Genomic DNA, 14,880 nt, shown 5'->3' on the forward strand with positions numbered 1-14,880 from the left:
ATAGTTTAGATTTTTTTTTCTAATACTTTGTGCTTGGAGGCAGCTACCAGTTAGCATTGCATTTTATAGAAGAGGAAAATATAATTAAAAACAAATACAAGGATTTGAATGTCAGGAGCAACTATGACTCTTGAAATCAATCACAGCTTACAGAAGCAACAACAGAGTGATAGGCAATGCTATCAGGAACAGAAACAATCCCATCATTACCACAAACCTACAGGTGTATGGGCCTAATTTTCATGTTCACGAAGAGTACAGTGTACAAATAGTGTGATGTACTTATCAAGTAGCTTAAATTCAAACAAGGAGGGCTGCCCTGGTGGTGCAGTAGTTGAGAATCTGCCTGCCAATGCAAGGGACATGGTTTCGAGCCCTGGTCTGGGAAGACCCCACATGCCGCGGAGCAACTAGGCCCGTGAGCCACAACTACTGAGCCTGTGCGTCTGGAGCTTGTGCTCTGGAGCAAGAGAGGCCGTGACAGCGAGAGACCCGCGTACTGTGATGAAGAGTGGTCCCCGCTCGCCGCAACTAGAGAAAGCCCACGCACAGAAACGAAGACCCAACACAGCCAAAACAAAAAAAATTCAAACAGGGAACAATGAAAGGCTCTGAAATAATGAGATTTCAGACCAAGAAAGAGTATATACTAGAAGTGAGACATGGAAAAATGATTAGATGATGATAATGATGATGACTTTTTGGTGAGGGTGAGAGGATGATGAATTAGAGATTATTCCCCTTTTGATCATAAAAAATTGGTATAGAATAGTGATTATCAAGTGATGTGCACGTAGACTCCAGCTTCAAAAAACAACCAAGATCTGATATGAGGAGAAATATACCTCTGTATTACTATTTCTAAAACAGGGATTTCTAATAACATTCAAAAATATATAGAGTGTTGATATTTTAGTGGCTAAGAACAATGTCAGTTTCCTTATTAACATTTTTCTATTCCCAAATATGGACAATGCAAGCTGCAAGGATGCTTTTATTTTCAATGAAAAATATAATCCACCTTTAAATATTTTATTTTCCAAATTAGTCCTTATGTAGCAAGTTGCTCTCTGGATTTGGGGATTATGAAGTCTGAGCAGTAAGGGCTGACCTAGACTGTAAGGAGCTAAGAAATGGTGGAATGCTAAAGAGATGGAGACAGTAAAGACCTCTGAGTACAAAATAAGGAAGGTACGATGAGATGGACAAAGTGTTTTTTAAACATCACCAAGTGAATGACATTTTTAGGAAATGAGAAATGAGTGTTTTATCAAGAGTAAGTAGAACCAGCAGTGGCTAGCAGAGACTCAAGACTTAGAAGACAAGGACTATTCCATCAGGAAGGTGACAAAAGACTGGGATTGTGAGCAAACGTGTAGAGGATAACCATGAGAAGTGGCATACTTTTTTCTTCTAGAGAAATTAAGGAAGAAACAATGAATAGAGAGATAAAGCTTTTGAAATGTTAAGAAGGGAAGTTGGGAGAGCTCATTTGGGAAGGTTCTCCTTTTTTCACTAAAGAAGGAAAAATTATCCACAGAAAGTGAAGGTTGTTGGGTGAGAATGGGATTGGGAGCTAGAGGAGAATGGAAAATGTCTGAATAAGCCCATGATAAAGAGGAAAGACATGAAGAAGAGTGAAATATAAGTATTTTGGAATAGTCCTGGAGTTCAAGTTTGGTTCAATAACATAATTTTGAAGTGGAACTGACCAAGTCAACAAAGTTAGAATAAAAGAGCAGAGTCCAGGAAACCAGGTTTTTATGAGGGGAAGATGTAAGAATAAGAAATTGTGAGAAGAAAATAGTAGAATTTGTGATTTAAGTGTAGGGAACTTTTGATGAGAATTTGTGTTTATCTGGAATGAAATGGGAAATATAATTATTAGGTCAAGGACTTATGGAAGAATATGTTTGATGTGTCACCAATATAAATTAAAGTTCAGAGTATTAAAATGGTAGCTAAGGATGAGGTGTGGAAGATAAATGAGATCCAGGTACTGAAGATGTCTAACAAGTTGTTAGACTGCAGTGACATGGATATGGAGGAGTGAGTCTAACGATAATAAAGATAAGAATATTAACTGTAATAATAATACCAATAGCTATCATATCCTCACTGTACTGTATTAAGTCATTAAGTATTTTGCAAACATTAACTTGTTCACCTATTTCTATGTCACCGTGAGGTGGGCATTATAATCCCTATTTCATAGAGGACATAAGGGAATCTCAAAGAGCTAGTTTGGTCGATTAATAATAAATAAGTTACATAGTCAATAACCTTACTATATGTTAGGTGTTACACTAGGCAGTGGGTATCAGAGAATCCCTTCTCGTGAGGAGAAATTATTCACCCAAGTAGCTCTGCTAGTGAATGGCACAGCAGAGCTCTGAATTCAGATCTGATTGTAAAGCCTGATTTGTTCAAGAAAGCAAGGATTACAGAGATCCTTCTTCCTTTCCCTGTTAATTGTGGAGTACTTTCAGTTGAAGGAATGAAAGAAAGAGAAAAAGTGTGTGTTGGGGAATGGCACATTTAAATTATGTAGTAGAGATAGACATAACATTGAAGAAACTGTTTAGGACTTTGTGGCAGTCTGTGTATGAGATAGCCACCAACACTTTCTTTCCTCCTTGTACGTGCAGGTCATTCCCTTTTTGAAAGGTGAATCCTATTCTTTCAATCCCGTTGAATTTGGGTTGGCCTATGACTACAGGCATACTTCAGTGATACTGTGGAATTTTTTCTAGATGACCATAATAAAGCTAATATTGCAATAAAGCAAGTCACACAATTTTTTTGATTTCCAAGTGCATATAAAATTATGTTTACATCATACTATAGTCTATCAAGTGTGCAATAACATTATTTCTATAAAAGCAATGTACATACCTTAATTAAAAATACTTTATTGCTAAAAACTGCTAACCATTATCTGAGCCTTCAGTAGGTCATAATCTTTTAGCTGGTGGAGGGTCTTGTCTCAAAGTTGACAGCTGCCGACTGATTGAGGTGGTGGTTGCTGAAGGTTGGGGTGGCTGTGGCAGTTTCTTAAATTAAGTCAACAATGAAGTTTGCCACATAGATTGACTCTTCCTTTCATGAATGAGTTCTCTGTAACATACTATGATGCTAGATAACATTTTACCCAAAGTAGAATTTCTTTCAAAACTGGAGTCAGTCCTCCCAAACAATTTTCATAATTGTTTCAACAATTTTCATAGCACCTTTGCCAAGGTAGTTTCCATCCCAAGAAACCATTTTCTTAACACATCTGTAAGAAGCAACTCTTCATTTGTTAAAGTTGTATCATGAGAATGCAGGAATTCAGTCACGGCTACAACCTACACTTCAAACTTTAGTACTCTTGCTATTTCCACTACATCTTCCTCTACTAAAGTCTTGAATCCCTCAGTCATCCATAAAAGTTGGAATCACCTCCTTCCGAATTCCTGCTAATGTTGATATTTTGACTTCTTCCCATGAATCACAAATGTGCGTAATGGAATTAAGATGGTGAATCCTTTCCTGAAGGTTTTCAGTTTATTTTACTCAGATCCATTAGAGGAATCACTGTCTATGGCAGTTGTAGCCTTATGAAATGTATTTCTGAAATAAAAAGACTTGAAAGTCAAAATTACTCCTTGATCCATGGGCTGCAGAATGGATATTGTGTTAGCAGGCATGAAAACAACATAAATCTTGTTGTACCTCTCCATCAGAGCTCTTGGGTCACCAGGTGCATTATCATTGAGCTGTAATATTTTGAAAGAAATCTTTTTTCTCTGAGCAGTAAGTCTCAACAGTGGGCTTCAAATATTGAGTAAACCATGTTGTAAACAGATATACTGTCACCCATGCTTTGTTGTTCCACTTATAGAGCACAGGCAGAGTATATTTAGGCCCTAGGATTTTCAGAATGGTAAATGAGCAGTGGTTTCAACTGAGAGTCACCAGCTGCATTAGCCCCTAACAAGAGAGTCAACCTGCCTGTTGAAGCTTTGAAGTCATGCACTGACGACTCCTCTCTAGCTGTGAAAGTCCTAGATGGCATCTTCTTCCAATAGAAGGATGTTTCATGTACATTGAAAATAAGTTATCCAGTGGAGCCATTTTTATTAATTATCCTAGCTAGATCTTCTGGATAACTGGCTGCAGCTTCTACATCAGCACTTGCTGCTTCACCTTGTACTTTTATGTTATGGAGATGGCTTCTTTACTTAAACCTCAGGAACCAACCTCTGCTAGTTTCAAACTTTTCTTTTGCAGCTCTCTCACCTCAGTCTTCATAAAATTGAAGAGAGTTAGGGCTTTGCTCAGGATTAGGCATTGGCTTAAGGGAATGTTGTGGCTGGTTTGATCTTCTGTCCAGATCTAAAACTTTCTTCATATCAGCAATAAGCCTGTTTTGCTTTCTTATCATCTGTGTATTCACTGGAGGAGCACTTTTAATTTCCTTCAAAAACTTTCCTTTGCATTCAAGAGGCATAGATTTCAGCTTATCTCAACTTTAAACATGCTTTCCTCTCTAAGCTTAATCATTTCTAGCTTTTGATTTAAAGTGAGAGACCTGCGACCCTTTCTTTAACTTGAACACTTAGAGGCCATTGTAGTGTTATTAACTAGTCCAATATCAATATTGTTGTGTCTCAGGGAATAGGAAGGCCCAAGGAGAGGGAGAGATATAGGGGGACAGATGGTCAGTGGAGTAATAAGAACACATACAACATTTATCAGTTAAATTTGCTTTCTTATATGGGTGTAGTTCATGGTGTCCCCAAACAATTGCAATTGTAGTATCAAATATCACTGATTGCAGAGTGCCATAACAAATATAACAATAATAAAAAAGTTTGAAATATTGCAAAAATTACCAAAATGTGACACAGAGACACAAAGTGAGAAAATGCTTTTGGAAAAATGGTGCTGATAGACTTCTTTGATGCAGGGTTGCCACAAACCTTCAATTTGTAAAAAATGCAATATCTGTAAAGTGCAATAAAGTACAATAAAATGAAGTATGCCTATATTTGACCCAGATGACAATGGTAGAAGTGACACAGCATAACTTTTGAGGAGAAATCATAAGAAGTTTGCAGCTTCATCCCATGTCTCCTGAAATGCTTATGGGAAAATCCAGCTGCCTAGTTAGAAGTCCTATTAAACTGAGCTACCATTCTGTCAGGAAGTCCAAGCTAGCCATTTGGAGAATCCCATGGAGAGAGGGATATCCAACTTGCCCTCAGCTATTCCAGTCATCTCAGCCCAGGCACCAGACATGTGAAGAAGCCTTCAAATGATTCCAGCTTCAGCCACCTTTAGACACATGTGCATGAGAAATCCCTGCTAAGAACTTAGCTATGCCTGTCAGCTGCCAAAACCATGAGAGCAAATAATGTATGGATATTTTAAGCCACAAATTTTGGGGAAACAATGGATAATTGGAACAGACTTCAAAATAGTCTGATTTGAGAGTTTGTTCATAGGTAGGGAATTTGTCAGGAGAATCTTTAACATGCTTTGAAAAAAGACTTGAAATTTAGCTATTGTATTCAAATAGGAATAATTACCAACATAATTCATTTATTAAGTTCTTCCATATTGTTCCATTTCTTCTGTTCCATTTCACCCATTCTATTCATTTATATCTTCAAAAAGAATTAACGATCACCTACATGTGAGGCATGGTAAGAGATATTGTGGAAAGTAACTATTAGTTAACTTAAATAAAATAATTTGCCTTTCTGAGTATTAAATCTCTACTAAAATATTTAAATTATTTCTCTTAAAAAACATATATTTCTTTTAATAATAGGCAATAATTACTCTAAATACTTTTAAAAACTTCAGCTGGAACAAAAAATGGAACTTACAACATAATTAATAAATCCCCAAGTATTTTTCTTTATATTTGGCTATTTTCCCAAATATAGTCCTTAGCAAAATAAACAGTGACACTGAACAAGATTTATGTACCCAGGATGCTGATTGTGGCTGTGCAATTATGTATAATTACAAGCCACTGTAAATAATTAATTGTCCAATAATCATGTAATGTTTAAATCATAAAACCTTAAAATAAAATAGTAGGCAGCCATTAAACTGCCTAATATTTAGGACACTTTAATGATATGGGAAATGTTCACAAAAAAAAACAGAATGCAAAATTAGATGTTAATATAAATGTATAAATAATAATTTGCCTAATGCGTATAGGAAAAGACTGGAAAGAAATGCATTAAAGTGTACATGGTGGTTATTGCTTGGAGCTGAAGCTATAATGATTTAAATTTTATTCTTTATACTTGTTTGGATTTTCCAATTCTGTACAATAAGTATGTATTACTTCTAAAATTATTTTAAAAGTCATTATTTTAAACAATGCCTCCATATTGTGATATGTATGTACTATTCTAAGTATATTCTATTTAACTAAGCATTTGTTTATTCCTAGTATGTGTGTAGAAAGCACTGTGCTGAGTGGTGGGAGAAAGGTGGGGGAAATGGTTTATAGGAGGACAAAATAGGGTTCCAACCCCAGGTGTGTTTAAAATCCAGGGCAGAGAGATCTTTTACAAAAAACAAATGCCAGTAATAACGTTGCACATTAGTACATATGACATCTCATTATAGCACTTGTTACATTGGCTATAATTATTTTTATGTAAATTCCATCTGTCTGAATATTCAGCATGGTAATTGGTATATATTAGTCCCTCAGTAAATATCTGTAGAAGAAGAGATGAAAGGGAGAAGGGAGAAGAAGGAAGAAGAGATGTGGAAAGATGAAAGGAGTTTTGTTTTGAATTTGAAATGCTGTGTAACAATTAACAAGTTTTAAAATAAAGTAATTATCATGTAAGACAACGATCCAATATGACAGCCTCTTATTTTGTTAAATCAAAATATTTGAGTTAACAGGGTTTTTTTTGTTTGTTTGTTTTGCTTTGTTTTTCAGTTAAGAGTAGAGTAGGTTGGTAATAAAAATGAAAGACTAGGTCCATAGATGAAGAAAACATTTTCATATGATTTAATACTAAGGCTCATCATTATTAGAAACTTAGAGTATTAAGGTCTATGGACAGACAACTTTTTTACATCTTTGTAAATCTGAAAGATTGTTATGAATACAGTATTATAAAAATATTCTAAAATATTATTGATGAACCAAGATGGCAGAGTAGAGGGATGTGCTCTCACTCCCTTTTGTGAGAACACCAGAATCACAACTAACTGCTGGACAATCATCGACAGGAAGACACTGGAACTCACCAAAAATGATACCCCACATCCAAAGACAAAGGAAAAGCCACAATGAGATGGTCGGAGGGGTGCAATCACAGTAAAATCAAATCCCATAACTGGTGGGTGGGTGACTCACAGACTGGTGAACACATATCACAGAAGTCCACCCACTGGAGTGAAGGTTCTGAGCCCCACATCAGGCTTCCCAACCTGGGGGTCTGGCAATGGAAGGAGGAATTCCTAGAGAATCAGACTTTGAAGCCTAGTGGGAATTGATTGCAGGACTTCGACAGGACTGGGGGAAAAAGAGACTCCACTCTTGGAGGGCACACACAAAGTAGTGTGTGCATCAGGACCAGGGGAAGGAGCAGTGACCCCAGGGGACACTGAACCAGACCTACCTGCTAATGTTGGAGGGTCTCCTGCAGAGGCGGGTGGTGGCTTGGTTTCACCATGAGGACAAGGACACTGGCAGCAGAAGTTCTGGGAAGTACTCTGTGGTGTGAGCCCTCCCAGAGTCTGTCATTAGCCCCACCAAAGAGCCCAGGTAGGCTCCGGTGTTGGCTTGCATCAGGCAAAACAACCAACAGGGAGGGAACCCAGCCCCACATATCAACAGTCAAGTGGATTAGAGTTTTACTGAGCTCTGCCCATGAGAGCAACAGTCAGCTGTACCCACCACCAGTCCCTCTCATCAAGCCTCTTAGATAGCCTCATCCACGAGAGGGCCAAAAGCAGAAGCAAGAAGAACTACAATCCTGCAGCCTGTGGAACAAAAACCACATTCACAGAAAGATAGACAAGATGAAAAGGCAGAGGGCTATATACCAGATGAAGGAACAAGATAAAACCCCAGAAAAACAACTAAATGAAGTGGAGGTAGGCAACCTTCCAGAAAAATAATTCAGAATAATGATAGTGAAGATGATCCAGGATCTTGGAAAAAGAATGGAGGCAAAGATTGAGAAGATGCAAGAAATGTTTAAAAAAGGCCTAGAAGAATTAAAGAACAAACAAACAGAGATGAACAATACAATAACTGAAATGAAAACTACACTAGAAAGAATAAATAGCAGAATAACTGAGGCAGAAGAATGGATAAATGACCTGGAACACAGAACGGTGGAATTCACTGCTGCGGAACAGAATAAAGAAAAAAGAATGAAAAGAAATGAAGACAGCCTAAGGGACCTCTGGGGCAATATTAAACACAACAACATTCGCATTATAGGGGTCCCAGAAGGAGAAGACAGAGTGGAAGAACCAGAGAAAATATTTGAAGAGATTATAGTTGAAAACTTCCCTAACATGGGAAAGGAAATAGCCACCCAAGTCCAGGAAGAGCAGCGAGTACCATACAGGATAAACCCAAGGAAAAACATGTCGAGACAGATAGTAAACAAATTGGCAAAAATTAAAGACAAAGAAAAATTATTGAAAGCAGCAAGGGAAAAATGACAAATAACATACAAGGGAACTCCCATAAGGTTAACAGCTGATTTCTCAGCAGAGACTCTACAAGCCAGAAGGGAGGGGCATGATATACTTAAAGTGATGAAAGGGAAGAACCTACAGCCAAGATTACGTGGCAAGGATCTCATTCAGATTCGAGGGAGAAATCAAAAGCTTTACAGACAAGCAAAAGCTAAGAGAATTGAGCACCACCAAACCAGCTCTAAAACAAATGCTAAAGGAACTTCTCTAAGTGGGAAACATAAGAAAGAAAAAGACCTACAAAAACAAACCCAAAACAATTAAGAAAATGGTCATAGGAACATACCTATCTATAATTACCTTAAACATCAATGGATTAAATGCTCCAACAAAAAAAACACAGGCTTGCTGAATGGATACAAAAACAAGACCCATATATATGCTGTCTACAACAGACCCACTTCAGACCTAGGGACACATACAGACTGAAAGTTAGGGGATGGAAAAAGATATTCCATGCAAATGGAAATCAAAAAAAAGCTGGAGTAGCTATACTCATATCAGATAAAATGGAGTTTAAAATAAAGAATGTTACAAGACACAAGGAAGGACACTACATAATGATCAAGTGATCAATCCAAGAAGAAGATATAACAATTATAAATGTATATGCACCCAAGATAGGAGCACCTCAATACATAAGGCAACTGCTAACAGCTCTAAAAGAGGAAATGGACAGTAACACAATAATAGTGGGGGACTTTAACACCTCACTTACACTAATGGACACATTATCCAAAATGAAAATAAATAAGGAAACAGAAGCTTTAAATGACACCACAGACCAGGTAGATTTAATTGATATTTATAGGACATTCCATCCAAAAACAGCAGATTACACTTTCTTCTCAAGTGTGCAAGGAACATTCTCCAGGATAGATCATATCTTGGGTCACAAATCAAGCCTCAGTAAACATAAGAAAATTGAAATCATATCAGGCATCTTTTCTGACCACAACGCTATGAGATTAGAAATGAATTTCAGGGAAAAAAATGTAAAAAACACAAACACATGGAGGCTAAACAATACGTTACAAAAAAAACCAAGAGATCACTCAAGAAATCAAAGAAGAAATAAAAATAAAAATACCTAGAGACAAATGACAATGAAAACATGACAATCCAAAACATATGGGATACAGCAAAAGCAGTGCTAAGAGGGAAGTTTATAGCTATACAAGCTTACCTCAAGAAACAAGAAAAATCTCAAGTAAACAACCTAACCTTACACCTAAAGGAAATAGAGAAAGAAGAACAAACAAACCCCAAATTTAGCAGAAGGAAAGGAATCATAAAGATCAGAGCAGAAATAAATGAAATAGAAACAAAGGAAACAATAGCAAAGATCAATAAACTAAAAGCTGGTTCTTTGAGAAGATAAACAAAATTGATAAATCTAGCCAGACTCAGAAGAAAAAGAGGGAGAGGACTCAAATCAATAAAATTAGAAATGAAAAAGGATAAGTTACAACAGACACCTCAGAAATACAAAGCATCCTAAGAGACTACTACAAGCAAGTCTATGCCAATAAAATGGACAACCTGGAAGAAATGGACACATTCTTAGAAAGGTATAACCTTCCAAGACTGAACCAGGTAGAAACAGAAAATATGAACAGACCAATCACATGTAATGAAATTGAAACTGTGATTAAAAATCTTCCAACAAACAACAGTCCAGGATCAGATGACTTCACAGGTGAATTTTATCAAACATTTAGAGAAGAGATAACACCCATCCTTCTCAAAGCCCTCCCAAAAATTTCAGAGGAAGGAACACTCCCAAACTCATTCTATGAGGCCACCATCACACAGATACCAAAAACAGACAAAGATACTACAAAAAAAGAAAATTACAGACCAATATCACTGATGAATATAGATGCAAAAATCCTCAACAAAATACTAGCAAACAGAATCCAACAACACATCAAAAGGATCATACACCACGATCAAGTGGGATTTATCCCAGGGATGCAAGGATTCTTCAATATATGCAAATCAATCAATGTGATACACCATATTAACAAATTGAAGGAGAAAAACCATATGATCATCTCAATAGATGCAGAAAAAGCTTTTGACAAAATTCAACACCGATTTATGATAAAAACTCTCCAGAAAGTAGGCATAGAGGGAACCTACCTCAACATAATAAAGGCCATATATGACAAACCCACAGCAAACATCATTCTCAATGGTGAAAAACTGAAAGCATTTCCTCTAAGATCAGGAATGAGGCAAGGATGTCCACTCTCACCACTGTTATTCAACATAGTTTTGGAAGTCCAGTTCCAGCAATCAGAGAAGAAAAAGAAATAAAATGAGTACAAATTGTAAAAGAAGAAGTAAAACTGTCACTGTTTGCAGATGACATGATACTATACATAGAGAATCCTAAAAATGCCACCAGAAAACTACTAAAGCTAATCAATGAATTTGGTAAAGTTGCAGGATACAGAATTAATGCACAGAAATCTCTTGCATTCCTATACACTAAAGATGAAAAATCTGAAAGAGAATTATGGAAACACTCCCATTTACCATTGCACAAAAAGAATAAAATACCTAGGAATAAACCTACCTAGGGAGACAAAAGACCTGTATGCAGAAAGCTATAAGGCACTGATGAAAGAAATTAATAATACCAATAGATGGAGAGATATATCATGTTCTTGGATTGGAAGAATCAATATTGTGAAAATGACTATACTACCCAAAGCAATCTACAGATTCAATGCAATCCCTATCAAATTACCAATGGCATTTTTTACAGAGCTAGAACAAATCATCTTAAAATTTGTGTGGAGACACAAGAGACCTCGAATAGCCAAAGCAGTATTGAGGGAAAAAAACGGAGCTAGAGGAATCAGACTCCCTGACTTCAGACTATACTACAAAGTTACAGTAATCAAGACAATATAGTACTGGCACAAAAACAGAAACATAGATCAATGGAACAAGATAGAAAGCCCAGAGATAAACCCATGCACCTATGGTCAACTAATCTATGACAAAGGAGGCATGGATATACAATGGAGAAAAGACAGTCTCTTCAATAAGTGGTGCTGGGAAAACTGGACAGCTACATGTAAAAGAATGAAATTAGACCACTCCCTAACACCATACACAAAAATAAACTCAAAATAGATTCGAGACCTAAATGTAAGACCAGACACTATAAAACTCTTAGAGGAAAACATAGGAAGAACACTCTTTGACATAAATCACAGGAAGATCTTTCTTGATTCACCTCCTAGAGTAATGGAAATAAAAACAAAGATAAACAAATGGGACCTAATGAAACTTAAAAGCTTTTGCATAGCAAAGGAAACCATAAACAAGATGAAAAGACAACCCTCAGGGAGAACATATTTGCAAATGAATCAATGGACAAAGGATTAATCTCCAAAATATATAAACAGCTCATGCAGCTCAATATTAAAGAAACAAACAACCCAATCCAAAATGGGCAGAAGACCTAAATAGACATTTCTCCAAAGAAGACATACAGATGGCCAAGAAGCACATGAAAAGCTGCTCAATATCACTAATTATTAGAGAAATGCAAATCAAAACTACAATGAGGTATCACCCCACACCGGTTAGAATGGGCATCATCAGAAAATTTACAAACAACAAATGCTGGAGAGGCTGCGGAGAAAAGGAAAACCTCTTGCACTGTTGGTGGGAATGTAAATTGATACAGCCAATATGGAGAACAGTATGGAGCTTCCTTAAAAAACTAAAAACAGAATTACCATGTGATCCAGCAATCCCAGTACTGGGCATATACCCAGAGAAAACCATAATTCAAAAAGACACATGCACCTCAATGTTCATTGCAGCACTATTTACAATAGCCAGGTCATGGAAGCAACCTAAACGCCCACTGACAGACTAATGGATAAAGAAGTTGTGGTACGTATATACAATGGAATATTACTCAGCCATAAAAAGGAATGAAATTGAGTCATTTGTTGAGACATGGATGGATCTAGAGACTGTCATACAGAGGTTCCATGTATGTGGAACCTAGAAAAATGGTACAGATGAGCGGGTTTGCAGGGCAGAAGTTGAGACACAGATGTAGAGAACAGACGTAGGACACCAAGGGGGAAAAACCGCGGTGGGGTGAGGTTGGTGGTGTGCTGAATTGGGTGATTGGGATTGAGATGTATACACTGATGTGTATAAAATTGATGACTAATAAGAACCTGCAGTATAAAAAAACAAACAAAAAAAATAACTAATACTAAACTTATTTGGGGTTATTTGTATGGAAATATGTTAATATAAATGTTTCAGACATTTCATGAAATTTCTAAAAAAAAAGTTAGTGATGTGATTTACCTATTAAAACACACTAAATGAAATTTTCAACCATAATGAAAGTGAAAATGAGTTTATGGTTTTTATATTAGTATTGGTTTACAATGCTTTATTTACAGAGAAAAATGTACTTTTAGAATTACATACTGAATTCTGGCTGCAATTAGCTTCCTGTATATATTTATGAGTGAATTATATTAATATTATATTAATACAATCAATAATTTTGTTTTTAAAGCCTGTTAATTATGGTCATATTTTCAACATCTTTTGACTTTTTTAAAAGTCAGGGAGTTAATTTTCTCTTCAAAGAATTTTATAGCTAATTTACACAAGATATATTTGAAAATAGATTAATAAGAGATAAGATGACAAATGTGTGACTGTAGCTAGTGTCTGAATGTTTTATAGATGCCAGTTATTTAGAAGAAATCTTATTAATTTTATACTGAGGTATAATGATCCAGTGTCAGATGGTCAGGAATCTGGAAAGTCCCCCTCTCTCCCACACCCATGATAGTGCTCTTATATAGGGTCAGTAAAAAAAATATTTTATTTGAAAGTAGACCATTTAGAAAAATGGACACTTTTTTTATTAGACCATTCAGAAAAATGGACACATTTTATGTTTATTTCTTCATGGTAAGGACTCTGAGCAAATGATAAAGCACAAAGGCCCTTGGCAGAAGCCATGTTCTCATGAATTCAATCTGTCTCAATCAAGGGCTCCCCAGGATTGCTGTTAGATTGCTATCAGATCAACTCACTCTGCTGACCTAATGTTCAGTTAGAAATTTGTCTTCTCTTGAGAAGCCATTGACCTTTATAGTTGAAAAACAAATAAACTATATATCTCTTTGTAAAATTTAATGTTGTTATCTTTATCCTGGTGACATGAAACAAGGACTTAAAGACTTCATGTAATAGTTAAACATGTTACAGAGACTTGGAATGTTTAACCAGAGCCATCTAGTTAAACCCTATTATTTTTCAGATGAGGAAGAAGAGAGAGAAACTCCTCCTCAGAAAAATGAGATCAAAAGGGTCTTTATCCTTTAGAAGGAAAATGAGTGGAAGCAGGTGTTGGCTTTAGTCTGGACAGCCAGTGGAGGGGTGTTTCCTGTTTAAAGCAAATTATGACAAATTAATCTTAACAAACAGGAAACTGCATACTGACCTCCTGTGAAATTATTGTTCATTCTCCTTTTAGACATCAATTGGTGGTGCTGGGCATTAGAAATTTGTGGTGTGATTGTCCAATCCTTTTTGAGGAATAATTATTTAAAACATCTTCTTAATGCTAAGAATGACTCCCTGTGGCAAGCAACTTCTTTTTCTCACCTAGCATCACATTCCCTGTCTGATTTTGACACCTGCTTATTCAACAAATATTTCTACTGGTACATGTTATTTTTTAAACAAATTTATTTTTTAAAAATAAATCTACTTGGTTTTTATTTTCATTTTTATTTGATTTGGGGGACTTTCTATGTTTCTTATATAGAAGTTTTAAGTGAAAAATTAAACTTGTTGGAATTCAAAACATTACAAATTCTGTGTTTTAAATTGATTAAACTAAAATGAAAAATTCAACACCAAATATGCCATGGTATCTTAAATTGGTTCTGTCTTTAAGCCCATAAATATTGCTTGGGGACAGACACTTCTTACTTCTAGACACATGTAGGTATATGGGTCAGAAGAAAGGAAAGCAATCACAGAAGTAAAGTCATGAACATGCCCTTCTAATACTAAGGGAAGAGATTTAGCTACTGTCTGAAAGATTATATTAATGCAGAATAATAA

General features: G+C 36.1%; 1 protein-coding gene across 1 annotated transcript in view; it reads right to left on the reverse strand.

Annotated features, from left to right (window-relative positions):
• The window catches only part of CNTN5 (contactin 5), a 1,393,643-nt gene that overhangs the window by 100,557 nt on the left and 1,278,206 nt on the right, over nucleotides 1-14,880 (reverse strand). The gene's annotated exons all lie outside the window — the stretch shown is intronic.

This window comes from Monodon monoceros, unplaced genomic scaffold (genome assembly GCF_005190385.1).
Source record: "Monodon monoceros isolate NGI ecotype Baffin Bay Population unplaced genomic scaffold, NGI_Narwhal_1 Super_Scaffold_7, whole genome shotgun sequence".
In the NCBI taxonomy this organism is placed as follows: domain Eukaryota; kingdom Metazoa; phylum Chordata; class Mammalia; order Artiodactyla; family Monodontidae; genus Monodon; species Monodon monoceros.